A 16931-nucleotide genomic window follows, 5' to 3' on the forward strand; every position below is an offset into this window, starting at 1 on the left:
TTTAACTGAAGGCTAACTAAACTGACCAGGATTACTAACTTTTAACAACATAGTAACTAAATTTGCTAAACTGAATACGCAATAATCAAATTAGATTTCGATCCAAACACGGTGACCAGAACTGAATTTAACCCTAAAAGTTTTGGGTGAATGGAAGCTAAAAAAGAAAAATAGAGAGTAAAGAGAAAAAGAAAAATTTTGTGTGAATATCTGTACTGTAAGAGGTGTGGTACATTCTTTTATTTGGGCTCCGAAATGGATTGTAAGAGGTATGATACATTTTGAGCCTCAAATATGAAACTACTATTTTTTTAGTAGAGTGATAGTTTTAGTGAGTTATATAGTTAGTTGTTAGGAAGACGGAACTTAGTGAGGATCGAATCCACACCAAAGGCATATGCACGATTGTTTTCTGGCACATTAGTAAAGCACCATCTTCAAATATGAAACCACTTAAAATTTGCTTGAACAAGAAAAACTAATCTAATTGAAATCCTGGACTGGTCCCATCATACACATCAAAGCTTGGACTAGCCCAAGGTCACCGTTTTGCTTTGTCTACCTGGTTTTCTTTTATCAAGTGAATAGACTCTTTTCTCATAAAATAATAATCTAAACTACCTACTACAAAAGGGGTATTTGGAAAACTAGCAAAATTTTGGATCTGTGTAGAAGTTTAGCCAATTTATTTTCTTTGATAATTCTAACTAAAAGTTGATGTAAAAAGACTAATATACCTTTTATTTCTGAAAATTGCAAAAGCTTTTGGGGAGAAAGTAGATGAGAACCCTAAGTCTAAGATTCGATTATTCCTTAGCTAGGAGTTAACTACAATACACATGTATTTTATACGGTCCTGACCTTTATCGTTGGATCATCCAACTGGCAATAAAATTAAAGATGGGATTTATGCTGGTTGGAAATATTTTTGTTCACCACCCTCAAATAGTGGTAATGCTCATCATCTAATTTATCACCATCGAATGAGTTTAAATTTTGAGATTCGAGTCTATTCACTACACAGATATCAAAATGTAAACTCATTTTACAATAATAAATAAAGTGTTGAGTATTATCATCACTTGAAGGTGGTGATAAAAAAAAATTCCCGATAAATTTGTTGTGGCAACAGGAGGTGGAATGAGTCCTCATTGCCCGCATCCACGTCAATGTTAACTACCACGTAGACACAACATTGTCTCCTTCTCATCCTCTCTCTCACCTCCTCCCACTCATCTTACATCAATTATGGTGAACAAAAACTCCGACCGGCATCGGCAAATTCATGCAAATTTCATCCTCATCTCATAAATCAGGCTTACATGAAGAGTAGACCTCTATGGACAGCGTAGAGAAAAGAAGTCATTTTTCTAGAAAATCCCCTGCCTCTACATAAAAACCTCATTTCTGTTTTGATGAAGGTGCAGACTCAAATCGTCACCAAAAAACTTTAACGACCATTTTATATTTTATCTCTTTGCCAAATTTTATTTCAAAATACTAATAAGCACAACTCCAAATTTCACATTACAAAACTCTCTTTGTCAGCTAAAAATGGTGAGAAGACCAAATTAACCATGTCAAGAAAACTAAAGAAAAATAACTAAAAAGAAAGTTATGGGCAATATAGTAATTTAAACTAAAAATAATTTTATTGTTTTTTTTTTTTTCAAAGTCTCATAGCCAAGTAACCATATTAGTTGCCTCCATTTTATCTTCCACATTTTTCTCCCAAATAAAATAAACTTTTAGTGACGAAATAGTTATTCAAAAACAGTCACTAAAGATATGAACATCCTCTTCATCGACAAAAAATCATTTGAAGGTTGTCACCAAAAGATTTTAGTGGCCATTTTATATTTTATCTCTTTGTAAAGTTTTATTTTCAAAATATCAATAAGCACATGCATAGCATGTGTCTCATTGCTAATAATAATAATTGAAAACAATAATAAAATAGAAAAATAAAAACCTGCTCTTTTGTTGCCACCACCTTTCACACAACTTATTTGCTCTAAAGTTTTCTTTGTACAACATTAATGTTTCATGTGTGTACAGTGGCAAAGTTAGAATTGTACGTGAAATGATGCTTTTCACTGTTTTTCACTATTAAAAACAGTGAAATGACGGCAATGTTCTTATTTGCTTCTCTATTCTCCATTGTTTTCCCTCCTTGCACAGTGGATTTACTTATTTTTCCATGTGTCGATCATCGTCGACTGCTCTGCTTCCGCTACATCTCGAATTTTCCTTCCATTTCCACTTGTTTCTCTCACAAAGCGGGGCTTTTCATTTGCTTCCGGTCCTCCATTAGCTACACGAACTCCAGTTCTCTCTCCCTATTTTGTACGAACCAAAACATATGTTGTCTATCCTGTTCCGATTTGAAGAAATTCCTCGAGGGGCTTAGATTTCGTGGTAAGTATTCTGTCTCTCTCTAGAATTTTGTTTGGATTGGGTTGTTCATGTTGGTCTCATCACAACAAAACTAAAATTCCTTGAATTCGCTTCATCCAAGTCCAATTCCACTCTGTCATACCCTGGAAAGCTTGGCTTCCGTTCTGATTTGAACATATTTGAAACCCAGAGAGCTTGGGTTTCCTGGTGAGTTCTCGAACAAATTTGTTTTGAGTTTGATTTTTGGGTTCTCTTTTCTTTGTTTAAAATTTTGTGATTTTAATTTTAAAAATCTAGGTTTTTTTTGGTTCAATGGTTTGGTCTATCTTATTTGCTCTCTCACCAGAGATCTCTACCATCGCTGTTTCACCAAACTCAAGCGTCCGCTCTTTCGAATCAGGTACGACTTCTTTCACTTTCTGTTTGTTTCTGGGAAAATTTAGGGCTCGAAAGTGTGTAGAGTTGTAGATCAGTCTTTATGTTGTCCTGTACATAAAGAATTCGAATTTTTTTATTGTGTTTTGGCATACACATACTGGAATTTTGTGATTTGGAAATTATAATAGAAGTTAGTACCCAGATAAATTTTCAGATTGGGGTTTTGAATATTGTTCTAGGACAAAAAGTTATCTTCTAAAAGAGACGTGAAGTTATGTAGTTTTTAGTGTATAAGTTGGCTTTTAAACATTGTTCTAGGTTAGAGCAGTTCCACCGTGGGAAAGGCCCCCTTAGGCTATTCACTATTTAATCTACTCAATGAATAGTAATTGCCCTTAATGAACAGTAATTATCTTTTGCATCTCCACTCCTACACTGAATAGCTCTGGCAATAGGCAATAAAATATTAGTATTTTATTTATTTATAAAATAATACAAAATAATTTAATTTGTAATTTCAAATAAGATTTTTAATCGTTCTCGTTGCGTTATGTGTCATTATCCGAAAAGACAATTATTGGTGATGCATTTCAATAAGATTTTTATCCAATGCTATCGTGTCACGTGTCGTTACCTTTTCAGAATCGTTGAGGATAGATTTCTGATAAGATTTTTAACCAATCATGTCGCTTCACGTGTTACAGTCTATTTACAATCTTTGAGGATAGATTTCGATCAGATTTTTAACGAATGACGGCATGCCACATGACATTATCTACAACCTAATCCTTTTTTAATCGTCCATATAATCCACCATCTATCCTCAGAAATCTCACACCAATTTTCTAAAGATCTCTATCATTATTCATGGTTTCTGTTTCCTTCCTACAATGTCTTTGTAAACACGAAAAAGTTCCTGAAACAAGAAACAAGAATACCGTGTACAAAATATATTTTTGTGTTTAATGATTTTGGGGTTACAATCTCTTTGTAATTTGATCCTCTGATTCTATCTTCGTAGGGTGTAGGTTTGTGGATGAGCTGTTGATCCAAAGGGCCGTCGGGGCTTGATCTAGGGATGAACAGTTGATGAACGGATCTTCAAGGGCTTTTGGGCCTAATCTTGAAGACTGATTGGATGTGTGGATTTGTTAAGGTTGTTGATCCAAAGGGCCGTTGGGGCTTGATCTTAGGATGAACGGATGATGAACGATGAACACTTCTCTTCAAGGGCCGTCGGGGCTTGATCTTGAAGACTGAACAGATGTCTTGAGGTTGTTGATGGATGAGCGGATCTTCAAGGGCTTTTGGGCCTAATCTTGAAGACTGGGTGTCTGGATTTCTTCAAGGGGCCGTCGGGGCTTGATCTTGAAGGTTGATGGATGAACGGATCTTCAAGGGCTTTTGGGCCTAATCTTGAAGACTGAGTGTATGTGTGGATTTGTTGAGGTTGTTGATCCAAAGGGCCGTTGGGGCTTGATCTTAGGATGAATGGATGATGAATGATGAACACTTTCCTCAAGGGCCGTCGGGGCTTGATCTTGAGTTGGTGGAAGTTCTTCAAGGGCCGTTGGGGCTTGATCTTGAAGGAGGGTTTGACGAAGAACGAAGAGTGTTTTCTTGATCCTTCGGGATTTGCTTGAGAGTTTTAGAGTTTCAAGGCTTCAAGGTTATGGTGTGATGTGAATTCCCTTCTTTCTTTCTCTTCTTCCTCCTTCTCTTCTTCTTTTTCCCCCCTTGAAATGAATGCCTTGGCCTCCTATTTATAGAATTCCAAAACTTGATTTTTTGGATTTAAATAATCAGATGAAATAAATCATTTCTGCCAGATATTGACACGTGTCCTATTTGATGACTTTTCCAATTTATTTCGATTTTTCGTTGAATCACACGCTACATGTAAAATTTATGTGACACGTGAGCGTTGAAATTTTAATTATTGGTTAACATTCATTTCACCGAAATTTCGATGTCTACAAATGCCCCCACTTCAAGGCGCGTCGTTGACATGTGCTTGTCACGTGTAGAAGATGCGTTTTGAAGTCCCTTAATGTAGATGTCAACCCAAGGGCCGTCGAGGCTTGATCTTGAATTGAGCTGGAAATTTCTTCAAGGGCCATCGAGGCTTGATCTTGAGTTCGACTGGAAGATTTTCTGGTTTCCTCCAATCGTTGATTTTCCACAAGCTTAATCTTGAACTGGGTTGGAAGATTCTTTTGGTCTCCTCCGAAGGTCTGAACTTATTCCTTTTATCTGGAGTTGAATTTGATTCAAGGGTGGTGAACACTTGATTTTGAATCGGACTTGTGATTTCTTCAAGGGCCATTGAGGCTTGATCTTGAGTTCGACTGGAAGATTTTTGGTTTCCTCCACTCGTTGATTTTCCTTTGTGCTACTCTTGAACTGAGCAGCAGGATTCTTTTGGTCTCCCCCCGAAGGTCTATGAGCGGTTTCGGGATATGGCAGGCAAGTACGAGGTGGAGGTGCTGACCTGTTTCTTTGTTCAATCTTTCCAATTTGTATTGAATACGAATTGGAAAGATTGAAGTTTCCTTGTCCCTTCTCTGGCAGTGTATCAACCGTTGAAGATGACTACTCGAGAGCAATACTAGGTAAGCAATCAGGAATAGATTCCAGGTAGTCGGTTCCAGATCGGAAGACTGACTCCAAGTGCCGCTGACTGCTCTCTTTCACTTTGCCATGCGAGTAATAACAAAGACAAAGGAAAAGACAGGGAAAAAGCATGATATGAGATACCTTTACTTTCGAAGAAGCAGCGAATGAATCAGCACATATATTTATTGTGCTTGTCTCCACATGCTTTGATGTATCATTTTCACTTGTCTTACTTGCTCCCCTTTGCAGAAGTGGTATTTCCTTATGCAGGTTTAGCATCTTCTCTTGTAGTATTTGTCCTCCGATGCAGGAGTTGAATGCAACCTTTGCATTTAAATGGTGCTTCACTTCTTGGTGGCAACTGGTTTGAGTGGAGGTTCCGACATATTGCTTTCTCTGTCCTTGTCTTGGCAGGTGAGAACAAGGGCAAAGGAAAAGATAGGGAAAAAGCATGATATGAGATACCTTTGCTTTCGCCCTTGATGATATGAGATACCTTTGCTTTTGAAGAAGCGGTGAATGAATCAGCACATGCTTCAATCTATCGTTTCCTCCTGGGTCATCTGTACTCCAGGCATCTGGTATCTTCAAAGGTTGAATAGGTTTTCTCAAAGGAAGAAGAAGAATTGTGTATTTCGAGAGGCTTTGCTGGGAGTGAGCCCTCAGAGGTGAGGAAGAGTTGGGCATTTTCTTCAGGTCTGCCTTGCCATAAGAGACGAAGGTCGACACATATAGGGATTTCTTAATAGCAAGTGGAGGTACCGTTCTTTTACCCTTGTCGACAAACGTCTCTTCGATATCTGAACGACGCCTCTTCGATTTCTGAACGACGCCTCTTCGATTTCTGAACGAGCGCCACTTTTGACAAAGTTGCACGCGTTTTTTGAAAAGCAGAGAAAGCGTCGCCGAACTTTGCGCTTGTCGGCTAAAGACGTGTAGTTGCAATGATGGCCTCCACGTGTTCTCGACTTTGTCAGATATCTTTTGACAAAGTTGAACGCATTTTCTGAAAAGCGGCGAACGCGTCGCCGAACTTCACGCAGGAAAATCCGGATTTTTGAATCGGTGGTCGTGTCGCTTGGCTTTTTACAGAGGTATCGATCACTCCAACATACATACTCTGAAAATTGCCCATTCTTGAAAATCGTCTCCGGCCTTTTGAGAATTATCTTCATCCACCCATTCTCTCTGAACACCTTTGAAAAAATGACTAACTCATCGAACCTTTGCTTAGATTTGAGTCTCAGCAGCGATCCGGTTGCACCCGGTCAAGGTAATGTATGGCGCCCTTCTTTTTTATCTTCTAACGGTCCTCTTACAGGTGAAGACTCCGTGATGCAGGACGCCACAACAGCTACAATAGTAGCTAGGAACCTCCTCACTCCAAAAGATAGTAGGCTGCTGTCAGGACGGTCCGATGAGTTAGCCGTTCAAGAGTCCCTGTCTCTCAGTGTTCAGTGTGCGGGCTCTGTGTCCAACATGGGCCAACGCCTACTTGCTCGCTCCCGTCAGGTTGAATCGTTGATGGCAGAGGTGGAAAATCTTAAGCAGGAGATCAAACTGCTTAAGTATGAGAATAGAAGTTTGCACGTGCTTGCAAACAACTATTCGACGGGCATGAAGACGAAACTTGATGAGCTGCAAGAATCTGAAGGTCGAATCCAAAGTGACCGTCAAAGGTTTGCGGCTTTCCTCCAGAGGCACCTTTTTCCTGGGTCATCCAGCGTTCCACCAAGTATTGAGGCCTGGAATGCTCTAGCTCCGATGCCTTCCGCTCCGATGCCTCCTGCTCCGATACCTCCCGCTCCGAGAGTTTTGTCAAGTAATGGGGCTTCACGTGAACATCCTTTGTGAAAGCTCCATTTTTTTTTTTTTTTTTTTTTTTTTTTTTTTTTTTTTTTGTACACACTTGTAATTTCTTGGAGATTAATGGACATGCTTTATTTTATTCAGTGTATTGTGCTAAATACAGATAAAACATATACATCACCGTCCATCATCATTCATTTTCATTTTATTATTTATTATTATTATTTTTTTTTTTACTTTTCTTTGCTTTCGATGGCACTGATCCACCATTTATATATATATATATATATATATATATATATATATATATTTCAGATGGTGCCAGAAGCACCACCATTGTTTTTTTCTTTATTATATATATATATTTTTTTTTCTTTTTGCACATGGTTCCAGAAGCACAATCATTGTTTTTATTATATATATATATATTTTTTTTTTTTGTGCATGGTGCTGTCCAGCCAGATTCCATCATTTTTTTTTCTTTTATATGGTGATCTGCAAGGCTGAGTTTGTGGGTGAAAACCCAGGCCGAGTCCGAGAGAAGACGGAGGAGATCTTTGGGTGTGAGTTGACAAACTTTGATTTTGTCAATCACATTCAAAGGCAGCAGCAGAGGAAAGCAGACGGATGAGATCTTTGGGTGTGAGTTGACAAACTTTGATTTTGTTGATCACATTCAAAGGCAGCAGCAGAGGCAAGCAGACGGATGAGATCTTTGGGTGTGAGTTGATAAACTTTGGTTTTGTTGATCACATTCAAAGGCAGCAGCAGAGGCAAGCAGACGGATGAGATCTTTGGGTGTGAGTTGACAAACTTTGGTTTTGTTGATCACATTCAAAGGCAGCAGCCATGGCGGAGGTCGATGATCGAAGGGAGAAGGCCGCGCTGCTCAACCTTAGAGAGAGACAAACTGCCCATACAGCAGCATGAAGATCTTACTGGGTAGATGGGCAGAATGGTCTTCTACTAACATCACGAATCATCTTTGTTTGTTGGAGCCCTTTTTTTTTTTTTTTTTTTTTTTTTTTAATTTAAACTGGAATTCGAATGAAACTTGGTCAGCAACCACTAGCGCCCACTCTTCTTTGGCTGGGCTTTCTTCGGGTTTCTGTCTCAATGAAGAACACCAAAAAAAACTTTTGAAGACGACCATGGCCCGTCGACCGACAGAAGTTTGGGACCATAGCTGGGCATGTTGGGTTCTTCTTCTCCACTTGTTCAAACATGGAGGATGATGGTTTCTTCTCCGTTGCATCTCTGAAGAGAGAAAGAGAGATGTCGAAAACTTCTTTAGACACCCAAGAGGCTGCAGGAAGCTGGTTTCCGGTACCCAGCTGGGGCGCCGTGATCGGATCGCTCATCGTGATGGTGATGATGACGATCATTGTACTCCAGCCACCCGTCAATGTACTCGGTGTGGAACACGTGGCAGCAGTTCCGCATCTCCCTCACCTCGTCCAAAATAAACAAGACACACACACACGACATGTTGCCGTAATCAGACAGCACTTGCCTTGTTGCTTCTAGTTTCTCCGGCTTAAGTGCCAACCTGGACTCTACTTGGTCCAGAATAGCAGGGCCACCTGGGTGTGCAATCCAGAAGAGCGAGTTCCAGTCCTAGCTTGCACTGTTAACCTTCTAGAAGCTATGGCAGGACCTCCTGATTCAGCCTCAGCAAGAACTTCATTGATCAAGTGCTCAGCCTTTGCGATCTACTCCGGAGTACCCATGAGCTCCACCATCCTAGTCGGAAAATTGAGGTCCGCATCAGAATCTCGGGTAACTTGAATCTTGTCGTCGAGAGTGGAGCGAGCCATTTGGCGGGTCAACCCAGCGAGGTAGTCTTCCTCGTCGCTCTCAGTTTCGCTCGACTCAACCGGCGAAATGAAATCCGATGAAACCCCAACAGTGCCGCCATAAGGAAACTCAAACGGGAACAGAGCTTTCGGAGCATCAGTATCAAACCCATACCCGCTACTTTTATTGGTCTTTGAGTTGAGCTCCATGGCCGGTGCGTCATCGTTTCTCCCCGCGTCGTGAAGGCCGCTGAAGCTGGTGTTCTGCTGGCAGAAAGCTACGTTGTTGAGCCACGTCAGAGCTCCGGAGAGCGGCGGCTGGTCCTCCGCGAAGGAGTGGAACGCCATTTCGTGAGGGGTCTGCTACTGGTGGTAGGTGCCGGTGCGGACCTCGTCGATGACGGTGGGCTCCAGATCGACGAAGATGGCGCGGGGGACGTGCTTTCCGGCACCGGTCTCAGAGAAGAAGGTGTTGAAGGCGTCATCGCCGCGGCCGATGGTCTTGTCGCTGGGCATCTGGCCATCGGGGCCAATGCCGTGCTCGAGGCAGTAGAGCTCCCAGCAGGCGTTGCCGACTTGGATTCCGGCTTGCCCGATGTGGATGGAAATGCACTCTCTCATTTTTGCGGGAGGTTGAGGGGGAGGGTTTGGGTTCCGACTGTTAGGAGAAAGGAGGAGGAGGTTGTGTTCCTTAACGGTGAGCTGGTACTTAAGGGTGAAGCGGATGAGGTGGAGGGCATAGTAGGCCCAAGAAGAGTGACGGCTACGTGAGTGTGATGAGGGATTGGGCTTTGTAGACCTTATCAAAGCTGCCTCGACCCAACAGCTGGCCCAGTTGGTAATTGCCGAGGAGAGTTGGAGTTGTGTGCTCGCTGGGCTCGTTGAGATAGAGACAAACTTGCTGTCCACCACTCAATGGAGGCTGTTTACATATTATATACATATATATATATATATATATGTAAGTCTCTCTTTTTTTTTTTCTTTTTTTTTTTTTTTTTTTTTTTCTTCTTATTATAAAGAAAATTGCAATTTTTTTTTTATTTTTTTTTTTACAGGATAGAGAATATATTGTTTTTTTAATACATAATAACATATGTATAATTATATATATATTTTTTTTTTCTTTTTTTTTTCTTTTCTTTTGTAATAAAATTGACTTTCTTTAATGAAACATTTATTTATTTATTTTGATGTGACTGTACTTGAAGTTTTGAAGTTTCAAGTTGCCTACGTACTCTTCCAAAGAAGAGATCAAGTCATAACGTAGTTCAAATGAGTGATGGTTTTGATGATGATTTTGGTGATGATTTTGGTGATAATTTTGCCGTACACAGTTTATGCTCTTGCGGGCCAGGAGCGTTTGATTGTCGCCTTTTAGGTTCGTGCGGACGAGGAGCTTGTGGTGTCATTTGCAGTTTCAACTCGTGCAGACAAGGAGCTTTTGATGTCGCCTTTTATGCTCGTGCAGACCAGGAGCTTGTGGTGTCTTTTGCAGTTTCAACTCGTGCAGACAAGGAGCTTTTGATGTCGCCTTTTATGCTTGTGCAGACCAGGAGCGTGTGGAATTTGTCAAACGATCTTAGAGAGGCATTCCTTGCAATCTTCATAGCAAGGAGTCTTGACTGAGTGATTGAAGAAGTCTTTTGGGAAGAAATCGCGCATCGTAATGTTAACGGACGATCTTTGTGTCATAATTTCATCATCCTCAACATTTTCATGTAGCTTTGAAGGTTGACGGTAGCTGCTTTGCCCCCTTTCCGATTGGTGAACTTGTGGAGGAGACCTATGTTTCTTGTGCATTTTCTTTGGAGTGACATAAGTCCATCCTTCAACTTCACTTGACTTGACTGACATGGTTTTGGAGCATGCCCCCAGCGGTTGAGGTGAAGATTTTGAGTTCAAAGAGCCAGAAGTGATGGTGGTATAGTCTGACTTCACCACATCATTAAGATCTAGCTCGATGATCCCTTTCTGAGCCAACTTCATGATGAGATCTTTTAGCACAAAGCACTTTTCCGTCGGATGACCAATGAAGCAGTGGAATTTACAGTACCTTGGACTGTCAGTACGGTTCATCTCTTCCGGCCGTTTACACTCAGGTAGGTTGATCACCTTTTTTTCCAGCAAGTCATCTAACATGGCAACCACGTCAGAGTCGGGGAATGGATAAGTCTTCTCCTCAAGCTCCTTCAAAGTGTGTCTACGTATCTCTTGATCACGAAAAGCTTCAGTTTGAATCGCCTTGCCTCGTGTATGGGTTTTGACTGGAGTTGTGTTGAGCGTCATTGCTTCCTTGGTGGGTTTCCACGCAGCCTTATCCACCTTGGGCCCCAAAACTTTGTCATTCTTGTAGTCGGCGATCTGTTCTTTCTTCCCATGGCGGGTGATGCTTAACTCCATATCATGGGCGCGGGTGGCTAACTCCTCAAATGTTCGTGGTTTGATGCCTTGAAGGATGTAGTGTAGTCCCCACTGCATGCCTTGAACGCACATCTCGATGGCGGAGGTTTCAGAAAGCCGATCTTTGCAATCCAGGCTTAATGAACGCCATCTATTTATGTAGTTGATGACAGGTTCATCTCTCCACTGTTTCGTACTGGTCAGCTCTAGCATGCTTACAGTACGACGAGTGCTGTAGAAACGGTTGAGGAATTCCCTTTCTAGCTGGTCCCAACTGTTGATAGACTCAGGTTCGAGGTCAGTGTACCAGTCAAAAGCGTTACTTTTTAGCGAACGCACGAACTGTTTGACGAGGTAGTCTCCCTCTGTCCCAGCATTGTTGCAAGTTCCAACGAAATGGGCGACATGTTGCTTCGGGTTGCCTTTTCCATCGAACTGCATGAATTTTGGGGGCTGATAACCCCTTGGCATCTTCAAAGCATCAATCTTCTTGGAGTAAGGCTTTGAGTACAGTACGGAGTCATGCGAGCTTCCTTCGTACTGTGTCTTGATAGTGCTTGCGATCATCTCCTGTAGCTGCTGGATAGAGAGAGATCCCATGGATGCCATTGCTTGGTCTAGCTTCAGCTTCTCTTTAACTTTCTCCGCTGGTGGCTCCTCTTCTTCGTCGTCTTCTTTCTTTAATAGGCCAATATTTGGGTCGACTTTCACGTCAGGCAGCGCATCTAGTTGGTTGACAAGTGCGGCAATCTGCAAGTCCTTCTCTTCCACAGTCCGTGTGAGCTTTGCGATTGCTTCATTCATCTGAGCTAGCTGCTCCTCGATTGAAGTTGCTCCAGTGGTCATGACTTGCATGGTTGTACTGCCGCTTGAATCAGCGTCGGAGAGTAGGGACTCTAAGTATTTCCTCGGGCTTTCCCCCCTTGATGCCTTTAGCGAGGCCAGGGTGATCACAGGCTCGTACTTCAGGTGCTCTTGTTCCTTTGACAGAGTCAATGCAGGGGCGGAAGCCGCGGCAAAAAGAGCTCTTGCCTTACTTCGGGTTATGATGCCCGAAATATCACCACTTGCGGCGATGATGTTCTTGTTCTTTGCTTTGATTGCAGGAACAGCTTGATCCTTTCTTGATGCCATTTGCGTTTTTCGATGATTTGAGGATAGAGATGAGAGGTAGAGAGGTCCCACTGGGCGTGCCAAATTTGTAAACACGAAAAAGTTCCTGAAACAAGAAACAAGAATACCGTGTACAAAATATATTTTTGTGTTTAATGATTTTGGGGTTACAATCTCTTTGTAATTTGATCCTCTGATTCTATCTTCGTAGGGTGTAGGTTTGTGGATGAGCTGTTGATCCAAAGGGCCGTCGGGGCTTGATCTAGGGATGAACAGTTGATGAACGGATCTTCAAGGGCTTTTGGGCCTAATCTTGAAGACTGATTGGATGTGTGGATTTGTTGAGGTTGTTGATCCAAAGGGCCGTTGGGGCTTGATCTTAGGATGAACGGATGATGAACGATGAACACTTCTCTTCAAGGGCCGTCGGGGCTTGATCTTGAAGACTGAACAGATGTCTTGAGGTTGTTGATGGATGAGCGGATCTTCAAGGGCTTTTGGGCCTAATCTTGAAGACTGGGTGTCTGGATTTCTTCAAGGGGCCGTCGGGGCTTGATCTTGAAGGTTGATGGATGAACGGATCTTCAAGGGCTTTTGGGCCTAATCTTGAAGACTGAGTGTATGTGTGGATTTGTTGAGGTTGTTGATCCAAAGGGCCGTTGGGGCTTGATCTTAGGATGAATGGATGATGAATGATGAACACTTTCCTCAAGGGTCGTCGGGGCTTGATCTTGAGTTGGTGGAAGTTCTTCAAGGGCCGTTGGGGCTTGATCTTGAAGGAGGGTTTGACGAAGAACGAAGAGTGTTTTCTTGATCCTTCGGGATTTGCTTGAGAGCTTTAGAGTTTCAAGGCTTCAAGGTTTTGGTGTGATGTGAATTCCCTTCTTTCTTTCTCTTCTTCCTCCTTCTCTTCTTCTTTTTCCCCCCTTGAAATGAATGCCTTGGCCTCCTATTTATAGAATTCCAAAACTTGATTTTTTGGATTTAAATAATCAGATGAAATAAATCATTTCTGCCAGATATTGACACGTGTCCTATTTGATGACCTTTCCAATTTATTTCGATTTTTCGTTGAGTCACACGCTACATGTAAAATTTATGTGACACGTGAGCGTTGAAATTTTAATTATTGGTTAACATTCATTTCACCGAAATTTCGATGTCTACAGTCTTCTTCTTCAAGGATGATGTGGGAAATCGATCAGCAAGAGGAAGAATTGTTTAACCAATCAGAAGGATTGTTCAATCTCTAGGTGGCCCAAAATGAGATGGAAAAGGATAAGGAGCGTAGAAGGAGAGATGACGAAGCAAGAATGGACAGAACCTCACATTCCCGTCGAGTCATCCAAGTTATGGGTCAGATCTGCAGGCACAGCCATTCGGGAAACCTTGATAGAAGCAGGCAATGACGAGGTATGGAACTCTTGGACGATTATTTTGTCCGTAATAGTGCATTCCCTGATACGTACTTTAGACCTTGTTTTAGAATGAAACGACATTTGTTCAACAAAATCATGATTGTTGTTTGCAACCATGATTCTTACTTTGTGCAAAAGAATGATGCTTTTAGTGCTATGGGTCTCCTTCCTGAGCAAAAAAATTACTACTGCCTTGCAGATACTTGCATATGAAGCATCTACAGACCAAGTAGATGAGATAGCGAAGATTGGGAAATCAATCATTCTTGAGTCCCTAATGATGTTTTGCAGAGTAATCGAATCTATCTACACCGCAGAGTACCTCCGGAGACCTACTGACATGGACTTGCAAAGGCTTTCGAAGAATGGCAAGATGCGAGGTTTTCCTAGGATGATTAGAAGTATCGACTGTATGCATTGGACCTGGAAAAACTGTCCAAGTGCATGGCAAGGCGCTTATGGGGACAGAAAATGAGCAAAAAGTATCATGTTAGAGGCGGTGTCATCTTTTGATACATGGATTTGGCACGCATTTTTTGGGGTTCTGGGAGCTCAAAATGACCTCAATGTCCTTGCCCAATCCCCAATGTTCAACGATGTCCTGCAAGGAAAGGCACCAAAAGTCACGTATTGGGTTAACAAACATAAGTACGATGAGCCATACTACCTAGCAGACAACATTTACCCAAGGTGGTCATCGTTTGTCAAAACAGTGTCATGTCCGCGAACTGCAAAGGAAAACACTTTGCAAGCTATCCAAAGGGGTGCGGGAAGAATGTGGAGCGTTGTTTTGGTATCCTCCAAGCTCAATGGGCAATTGTCAGGGGTGCTGCCAAAATGTTTGATGTAAAGTCGCTTCAATCCATCGTGATGACGTACATCATTCTTCACAACATGAATGTACAATATGAGTACGATTATGATGTTGTTGCCGTTGATGAATATAAGCCAGACACGTTGAACAATTCCAGAACACAAATATATTATGCTCATGACTCCACTGATGAACCCGTGCAACACAAGCCATTAGAAAGGGATGGATGTTACAATGAAAGGCTCATTCAACGATATACTGCACTTCAAAGGCCATATATGCACAATGTCCGGCAAATTGACTTGATAGAGCACCAGTGGGAATTGAAACAAGTTCAAGATACTTAACTTCATTTATTGTGTTTGTTTTTATTTGGTGTGTTTATGTAATTTTATTTGGAAGCACTTCTTTTTCTCTTTGAAGCCTTCTTACCTTAAGGCCTAATTGGACTGGTCGACCTTGATGCTTGTTCAGGGGGGACGTTTTGGGCACTTCTTCTGTGTCATCTTCATGAACATACGATGCATGATCGGGTGTAGAGTGTAGAGGGGTGTTGTTCATGAAAACTAATGGACCGACAGGCAGAACTATGAATTTAGGACAATCTTTGATAATATTCCAACAGTCCCACCGATTGAATGATTTGTTTTTGCTTTTGGTTTTGGCATTATACCAAGTTTGTGCTTGAAATTCCTACACAATGGGGGAGAAGAAATAATTCTAATGAAAGTAGGTAATAAATAAATAATACAAACAAATAATTATAATGAAAGTAGGTAACGAATGAATAATACAAACAAATAATTATAATGAAAGTAGGTAACAAATAAATAATACAAACAAATAATTATAATCAAAGTAGGTAACAAATAAATAATACAAGCAAATAATTATAATCAAAGTCGCTAACAAATAAATAATACGAACAAATAATTATAATCAAAGTCACTAACAAATAAATAATACAAACAAATAATTATAATGTAAATTTGGGTATAGTACAAACAAATAAATAATATATTGTTACCAAATCCGCTAAATTTTCCCCACTTTGAGGATTACTACTAGCTTGTGCCATGGCATCTATCCACGTACTAAACGATTGGCTAAGTAATTTCCAACGATTGGACATCAATTCTTTGGTTCTTTTCCCACCAATTTTCTCTAGAAAATTGGTATGAATAAGACTCCACATTTCTCGCATCTGCATCTCATTACCAGTAATCGGATCATGAGTAACTTCAACCCAGCTATTACACAACACAACATCTTCAAAAAGCGTCCAATTTGTACCTGCATCAGTAGTCATTTTGTTGGAAAAAAATTGGATTGAAACTTTGAGAGAAAAATGGGAATGTGGTTGAAAGTAGTTAAGAAAATATGAAATTGTGGTGTAAGGTAGAAGATAATGAGAAGGTACCATAAAAAGGTCAAATCAATTTTTTTTTAATTTTTCAAATTTTTTTTTCGGATTTTATTTAATTTTTTTACATTTTTTTTATTTTTACTATTTTTACTCACCTAATTAATCTCTACCGCACTCCATATTGTGCCACGTGGCACATGGTAAGATTTCTGATTTTTAAACTTTTTTTTTTTTTTTTTAATTTATAAAGGCGAATAACGTGAACCATTGATCTCAAATCCAACGGCTGATATTAAATAAGGTTTTTTTTATTTTTTTTTACCATTGGAAATCCAACGGTAACATTTTCGAGTGCGTCGTGGGCCCCAAGCTTGAAATTCTGGTGGATGACGTGCTCCCACGCACGCTTGAAGCCCACGCGCCTAACGCAAAAAATATAAAAAATGTGGCTGACGTCATCCTGACGTCAGCCCACGTCACATTGCCTTAGAGCGCTCAGGTCGGCGACTCGTGCCAGGCTTCTCCCTCAGGCTTGCTTGGGCTCGCTTGCCAGCACACGCTGCTTCATTAGTCAAGCTCTTTGGCCCTGTTCCTGCGCCTGTCCCTTGGGCTAGAGCACACGATGGAAGTGCTCTTATGGGTTATTACAAAGATTTACCTTCAAGCAAAATTACATTTGATTTACATGAGGAGATCTTTGAAAATGAGGTTCAGCTGGCCATGATTCATCGTTATCTTAGAAGAATGGACGCACTGACATATTTCTTAAACAATAATGCGTGACTTTTAAGTGGACAATTTTACTTTTTGTTTTCATGTCA

The 16931-nt window shown here is 41.0% G+C and overlaps 1 long non-coding RNA gene across 2 annotated transcripts; it reads left to right on the forward strand.

Annotated features, from left to right (window-relative positions):
• The first annotated feature begins 2163 nt into the window (after positions 1–2163).
• LOC148692397 (uncharacterized) lies at positions 2164–15205 on the forward strand. Of its 2 annotated transcripts, XR_015953899.1 has the most exons (4): positions 2164–2418; positions 2519–2604; positions 2744–2797; positions 13766–15205. It is a non-coding gene; the product is annotated as an uncharacterized LOC148692397 (long non-coding RNA). The 2 variants fall into 2 exon arrangements; XR_015953898.1 differs by lacking the exon at positions 2164–2418 and having other exon boundaries at positions 2433–2604.
• The last annotated feature ends 1726 nt before the right edge of the window (positions 15206–16931 follow it).

This window comes from Pyrus communis, chromosome 12 (assembly GCF_041283825.1).
Source record: "Pyrus communis isolate YQ-2024b chromosome 12, ASM4128382v1, whole genome shotgun sequence".
NCBI lineage: Eukaryota > Viridiplantae > Streptophyta > Magnoliopsida > Rosales > Rosaceae > Pyrus > Pyrus communis.